Genomic DNA, 8,234 nt, shown 5'->3' on the forward strand with positions numbered 1-8,234 from the left:
CTTGATGTGTTTGATCAGCATAAAAGTTTAATCAAGGGACTGAGACATGATTGTCTCTTGTCTCGTGTTTTGATTTTAAAAAATTTCATATTATTGAAAAAATAGAAAACAAGAAGGAAAGACAAGAAAAGAAAGGAAAAAAAACAAATTTTGGTTTCTCAATAAACTTTGAACTACCTTTTCTCAAGATTTTTATTTTGTATACTAATAAAATACATCCCGACTAAGTATTTCAATTTTACAAATTGACGAATGCAAATTTTATTCAAATTGATCTCTACAAATACATTTATGAAATTTTGTTTAAATTGACCTCTGTATTAACTATTAGCATGTGAAGAAAAAGAGGATGAAATAATAAAAGGAACTTAGCTTGGAACACAAGTTACCTACTAACTAGTTTGCATTTCATTTGTAATTTCATTTTACATTTGACTCTCATTTAGTTAGTTCAGGTAGTTACAATGAGCTGGAATGTAGCCAATTGTATGTAAGCTCCTTTCATGTACCATTGCAAGCTAATGAATGATAATTGATTTTTCTGGTTCTAACCGTTTTTCTCTTCCTTCTCCCAAGGCGGGATTTTACTCTGATGGTATCAGAGCAGGTTCAAACCTGCTCTGCTTCCGCTATGTCAATTTCGAATAATCTTTGTGCTTCTTTCTTTGACTCGTTATCAATTATTTTCAAGTCCAATCAATTTTGTTGAATGTATATTTTTTAATGGAATTACCTGACCATAATATTATTTTATTATTCCATTAGTTGTTTTTTTTTTGAAGAAGAATATTCCATTAGTTGTTATAAAATACCGGATAAGAGTTTGATTTTGTAATTTTAATGGATAAAATTCAACAAACATTAATGTCATTGTTATTAATAAAAAAATTAGTTGACAAAGTAAGTAAATTTCCAACGAATTTCGTCACAAATTTCTGTCGCAAAGTAGTGATTATTGTCATTGTTATTAATAAAAAAAATTATTCTTAGATAGGGCAGTAATTTTCGTTATATTAGTTGACAAAGTAAGTAAATTTCCAACGAAATTTAAAAACAATCACAACGGAAATTCCAATATAAATTTCAATTATTCTTAGTTAGACTTTTTACACAATTCTTAGATCATTTGCTTGGGGATGAAGTTAATGAATAGTTACATGTATTAAAGAAAAAATGCAAACCTCATACTTCCAATGTTATATATATATATATATATATATATATATATATATATATATATATATATATATATATATTTTGATAGAATGCGAAGAGTATTCATCACCCAAAAAAAAAAAAAGAATCCGAAAAGTATTCTGAGAAATTAACTTCCATGGCAAGCAAAAAAATCAATTTTTGTTTCCTAATTTTCTTCTTATGTTATGGAATGCTAATTCCAACACTTGGTAACATATGTCTACCACAAGAACATGTTGCATTATTTGTATTTGGAGATTCATCTTTTGATGTTGGAAACAATAATTATATCAATACTACTACCGATTATCAAGCTAATTACCCACCATATGGTGAAACCTTCTTCAAGTATCCATCTGGTTTCTGATGGACGTGTGGTTCCAGATTTCATAGGTAAGATTATGTGTCTGCTTGTGAAACTGTTTGAGATGTTATCGAATAGCTTATGATGTAAGTTGTTCTTAACTTATTTTCATAATTACTTACTTATCAATCCAGCGCTTATAACTTGTATGCAAACAATTTGACTTTATTTTATCTTTTGGTATAAAATTATCTTATACATATTTAGCACTACATTAAATAAACACCCTCATTGTGGAGTATAACATATGGGTGGCTATGGAGGGAGAAATTCTAGTATGGTCATAAGATCAAACAAATAGTGTTTGGTCACACACACATAAACAAGTATTTTTTTAATGATGAAAAGAAAATTGATAAAAAAATAATTAAATATTTGGAAGATAATATCTTTATGGGATTGTGCCCAAAGACTATTTATTTGGTCTTGCGACGATGGAAGAATAGCTCGGAGGAGGGTGGCTATGGAAGCACCCTCTCTCTCTTCATTTTTCATGGTCCCATTTAATAAATCTTAGTAGAATGAATAAATTTTGTTAAAAATGTAACGATATAGAGTTATATGTGAGACCTATTTAATAATTTCTTTTTAGGTGCAGATTGGAGAAAATTAGCGCTTATTAAGTATTACCATAAAATTAGTGATGTAGATATAGGGGACCCACTTAAACACTCAATATTAGATGCTCTATTCTGGATGATCTAAGCACCTCTATTGTTTGTTAATTTAATTAATTTTACCTTAATGCTTTTCAATTTATATATAAGTACCAATTAACAACTTGTTCATAAGTAATTTGTTGCAGCTGAGTATGCTAAGTTGCCGTTAATTCAACCATACCTATTTCCTGGTTCTCAACAATATATTAATGGAATCAATTTTGCATCGGTTGGAGCTGGTGCTTTAGTAGAAACCAATCAAGGACTGGTCTGTTTATGTTGTTAATTACTTAATTTAATGACGTTGTGCTTGTTAATTTTTGGCTTAATTGCAATTTATGCCCCGTGTTTTTACTTGTGGACAAAACCTCCAATTTTTTGGTCACTCGTGGGGAGGAGAATAGGTTAGGTTAGTCTAGCCTACGACAGGTCAGGTCATATTTTTTTTCTTAAATAGAGAAGACCTAGACTTTTTTAGAAGTCTATTAGCTTAAAAGGTCATACCACTTGCTATTAGAAAAGCCTTTTAGGCCTATTAGGCCGACCTACTTAGGTAAATATGATTAATATTATTGATTATTATATTATATACTCTACTTTGAATTAAATTATAATTTTGTCAATCTTTAAAGTAATTTAAGCTTATTGGTTTATATTATTTTTTCGCATATTTAAATGTATTATTATAAATTAGAACTGAAATATGATATAATATATAGTAAAGTTTTCCAAAACATCATGTTAAATACGGAAAGAGATTTTAATATCACTGATCTATTATCTTGCTAGTCTATTTAAGCTTAGATCACATTACTTATTTAAAGATGTTCATATAAAATAGACTTTTAAACAGGCTAGCAGGTCTAATAGGCTTTCAGAAGACCAGACTCAGACCTAAAAAGTAAGTGTATGACAGGCCGCATGTCAGGCTTAGGCCTTAAAAAAAATTGACAGATCATGCTTAGCCTTGCAATGCCCAGCTCGACCTAACCTATTCCCATCTCTAGTCACTCGCAAGACTTTTAAAACCAAAAATGATGATGTAACTTTTTTTTAAAAGGTATAAAATTAAACATGACAGTGAAATCTGTATACGTGGGTACCCACTCTGGTTTGATCAGTTTCCTTCCTTTGATTGAGTTTAGGTAAGAGTTTGTATTTTACAAGATTTCAAAACATGGGTACGAAACAGGTAATAGAGATATAGATACCACATCGAACCCATACTTCAAACCTGCCCCTGAATGATTGATAGTTGCCGTATTATAAAAATCGTCATTGATATTTAAGAAGAAATCAAATCATTCGGTCAAAAAAATGTTAAAGGGAGCATATTGTTGAATAATGTATTACAACATCATCCCCACTTTGCCTCATTATCATGCTTACATAAAATCTATATATTATATATTTACTTTAATCATTTCACATTAGTAGGTTTTATGCTAGGTCAATAAAAAAAATTGGTACATCGCCATTTTTAGACCCAAAAATCTGAGTAAGGGATAAAAAAACTACATTTTAAAAAAGGGAACTCATTTCAAGAGTGAGAAATGGAGAATCAAAACTGCAATTCAGCCGAAATTTTTTATCTACTATAAATTATCAAGATTGCAAGGTGGTAATATTTAGACACTACTGTTACATTGTTTGATAAATTTCCTAGATAGATGTACTATAAAACATTCTATTGGATTAAAATTTATATCTCAAGTCATTTGATATCTCACTTAAATACGTTAATGTGGTTCAATATTTAACATATCTTAAATAATATATAAAATGATTTTAAATTTATGTAAAATTTTATAAACATGATGTACCTTAGATGATAGTAACTTTAAATCCAACGGATCCGAGTTCTTTAGTTATCTGACAAAAAAATTAGTTAAAGATTATGTATAAGAGAGTTTGATGATACGGTGTTCTTATATTTCCAGGTGATAGATCTGAAGACACAACTGACTTATTTCAAGAATGTCAACAAAGTACTAAGGCAGAAACTAGGAGATGAAGAAACAACAACTCTGCTGGCCAAAGCTGTTTACTTGATTAACATCGGTGGCAATGATTATTTTGCAGAAAATTCCAGCTTATACACTCATGAAAAATACGTATCCATGGTAGTTGGTAATCTTACAACTGTGATCAAAGTACGTATAAGTTACTTGACTTCTGTATTTTATAATATCAAAGTTCATTTGGTTATGATAAAAAGATTAAAGACATATTTGGATTGACTTATTTAAACGGTTTTAGGTTGTTTGAGAGAATTTACGAAAACAACTTATGACATAGATGTCTATAACCTCCTTTCAACTCTATAACCTCCTTTCAACTTATCTATATCAATAGTATATATAAAGATAATAGTCTATTTTGGTTCTTTTGAGCTGACTCTCTCCTTTCAAAATTGTCTTCAATTTTCAATACAAATAACACATATATAACAAATAGATAAGAGTAAATTCAAATATTAAAAAAATGTAACAAACTATTCACGAAAAAATCACGATAACTAAGAACCTCAAATTATTTATTAAAAAAGTGTAACAAACATATATATTTTTTTTGTTACCACAAAATATATCGAGTGTAACAAACATGATATAAATATATGTCAACAAACTAGATCAAGTATATCTATATTTATACTATAAATATGAGATTTTAAGCTGGTTTTTTCATTATCTCAAACAACTTTTCTATACTATGAAGATAAAATTTTCGTTAGTGAGAACTTATGAAAGTATAAAGAAAATATGAGATTTTGGGCTGAATTTTTTCATCACCCCAATTATACACTTAAACAATTTTTACTATAATAATGATTGTTGTTTGTCATTAAAAAGTTAAGTTTTTTATTTTTATTTTTATATTGCAGTTAAGAATTTATATTTTTTTTGTTATATTGTTTGTGTCATTGAAATAGATAAACATGTTTGGTTTGATTTGTTATAATTTGAATGAAACAAACATTTATATTTATACTTTTAATCAAAATCAAAATTTTATCAAAATCACCGTTCATAATTTTCAAACGTTAACGCAATAAAAAGAGCGGAAATACGAGCACATGAATACCCATCTTTTCGCTAGTTTTTATAAATTATATAAACATAATTTGAGTTTACTAACATTTTTATTGAAATAACTTGTACATAAACACTTATATAATAAGTGCTTATGCTACAAGCAATTAATTAATTTTGGACCGTCAATATATAATTAGGGGAACAACGCCCTACAGAAGGGCCAAAAAACGGCCTTAGGCGCGTCCTCTCAAGGGTGCCGTCTGAAAGGGCTTCTAGAAACATTTAGAATGCTCAGAAGCATCCTATACGATCGACCTTACAGATTCATCAATTCTCCTTGTCCCAAGACTCGTGCTTGGGAGGCTGTGGACCATCAATATATTCCTAAGGCTTAGGCGGCCCCCAGAAAGGCTTAGGCGGCCTCCGGAAGGGCTCCGGAAGCCTAGGCGTGCCCTTCCAAAGGCGACGCCTTAACCGGCTTCTAGAAGCATCTAGAACCGGATAAAAAGACCTAAAAACACAGCTTGCTTGGGGCTTAAGTCACACTACAACAAGCTCATAGAGGGCTATAAATACCACCCTTGGGATCATTCTCAAGACATCTCATAAACATTCTAAACCCTAAATATGATTATTGTACTCCTGTAAGTACAGTTGGTGTCGTTTGTGGGAAAAGGTAAAACTAACCAAGACCACTCTTTTGAGTCGCAGATCGCGATTTGGAAACCCCTAACAACACCCAGAAAATAACACTGAATCACACCTCTAGCGATTTAGAAACACCTTCGTCGCCACGATGACCGAAACTGATCAGAACACAGTCGAAACTATGAAGACCCAAATCGCACAATTGATAGAAAGAAACGAAGCCCTACAGGCTTCCATCGAGAGTGTCCAACAACAAGTAGTACAATAATCGTATCTAGGGTTTAGACTGTTTATGAGATGCCTTGAGAAGGATCCCAAGGGTGGTATTTATAGCCCTCTGTGGGTTTGTTTTAGCGTGACTTAAGCCCCCACTTAAGCTTAGTTTTTAAGTCTTTTTGTCCGGTTCTAGATGCTTCTAGAAGTCGGTTAAGGCGGCGCCTTTGAAAGGGCGCGCCTAGGCTTCCAGAGCCCTTCTAGAGGGCGCTTAAACCTTTCTAGAAGGCTTTTAGGCCCTTAGAAATATATTGACGGTCCAAATTTGTTTATTCAAACATGGCCTAAATCTTCAACTATTCTAATTGTTTATGAATCTAATTCATTCCAATATTTAATTTCAGGGAATACATAAGATTGGAGGGAGGAAATTTGGGATTCTTAACCAACCATCTCTTGGTTGTTCTCCAACCATCAAGGCATTTGTAAATGGAACTAAATCAAGTTCTTGCATTGAAGAGTTTTCAGCACTTGCCAAAGTGCACAACACTAAAATATCAGTGGAACTTGAGGATTCAACGAAACAGATCAAAGGATTTAAATATTCATATTTTGATCTCTATGATCTATTTTTTGAAGTCATAAACAACCCTTCCAAATTTGGTAGGTTATAACATTTTTATTTTTAGCATTGTTTATTTCTAAAATTGAGTACTTACACACCGTTCAATAACTTTTTTACGAATTTAATTTTTTTTGAGTTTAATTTGTATGTACTACCAATGTAAAAAAAAAAAAAATGTCAAAAAATGCAAAATGTTTTATGGTGTCAACAAATCACAACCAATTAAATGAATGACTTTAATAGTAGTTATGAATTAAATTATTATATTTGGTTATTTTATGACATAGGTGCATAACTTTTAACTTATATGATATTAGTTTTCAATTCAATAGTGAGTTTTGTAATATAGGTATAATTTACTAAAAAAATATTGAACAATGTAATAGAAATAAAATGTTACACTGTTATAGTTTCTTTATATTTATCTAGTTCTAAAATTTGTGGCTTAATTTGATGATGAAAAGGTTTGAAAGAAGGAGGAATAGCATGCTGTGGTAGTGGCCCTTACAATGGATATTACAGTTGTGGAGGTAAAAGAGAAGTAAACAATTATGACTTGTGTGAAAATCCTTCTGAATATTTGTTCTTTGACTCTACTCATCCTACTGAAAGTGGTAGTAGGATTATTTCCCAATTTATGTGGAGTGGAAATCAAAGTAACACTGGCCCTTACAATCTCAAAACTCTATTTGAAGAATAATTCAAGAGAAATGATATTTTGACAACCACTTTTTGACAACTTTTTGACAACTTTCTCTCTCATACTCACATGATGTTGTTATCTTCTCTCTTCCTTTTTCTCTCTCCATTGTTTTTGACCAATAAGAAGTGAGAAAAACAAGGTTGTCAACAAAGTTGTCATCAAATGGATGTCAAAATATCATTACTCATAATTCAAATATATACACACACACATAAATAAAGTTGTTTGTAAGATAAAATAAATGCATTGTTGTTTTCTTGATGTGTAAAAATAAGAATACAATATACTGTGACTTATTTGATAGGGATATTACTATATGTAGTGGCTGAGTTTGAACCTTAAATTTCCGACTTAAAAATAAAAAGAATAATGTAATGCAGTGTGCCATTTTCTTGTTTGTTGACCAAGCCATGATATAATTCCCTCTTTACCCCTCCTTTGCATTTTTTTTTCTTCGTTAGACTATATATAATATTAGCATTACATTATATTATCATTTTGGAGTAATACTGAATTACTGATGGGATTGTTAATATTATATCAGAAATGTATGATTGAAAGAGGCAATTAGAAACAAGTTTAACTTTGAAGCATTCCAAGGCTACTCCTACATAAAGTTAGAAATGAAACGCGAGTTTCAATCCGACAAGATAAGTATTAGATTAGAATATGTTTGATATATGCACAAAAGTTTAATCAAAGGGACCGAGACACGGCGTTGCCAGGACCCGGGGGTTCCCACTTTTAATTATAATTATATTATATATATAGCTAATATATATTTTAAAAA

The 8,234-nt window shown here is 30.6% G+C and overlaps 1 pseudogene across 1 annotated transcript; it reads left to right on the forward strand.

Moving 5' to 3' along the window:
* The first annotated feature begins 1,322 nt into the window (after nt 1-1,322).
* On the forward strand, nt 1,323-7,575 carry LOC146897796 (GDSL esterase/lipase 1-like; annotated as a pseudogene). The gene is made up of 5 exons (XR_015022414.1): nt 1,323-1,590; nt 2,367-2,488; nt 4,161-4,373; nt 6,521-6,779; nt 7,206-7,575. The product of XR_015022414.1 is annotated as a GDSL esterase/lipase 1-like (transcript).
* Nucleotides 7,576-8,234: the final 659 nt, after the last annotated feature.

Source organism: Medicago sativa, chromosome 8, assembly GCF_051527215.1.
Source record: "Medicago sativa cultivar Bolivia chromosome 8, Bolivia_mono, whole genome shotgun sequence".
NCBI classification, from domain to species: Eukaryota; Viridiplantae; Streptophyta; class Magnoliopsida; order Fabales; family Fabaceae; genus Medicago; species Medicago sativa.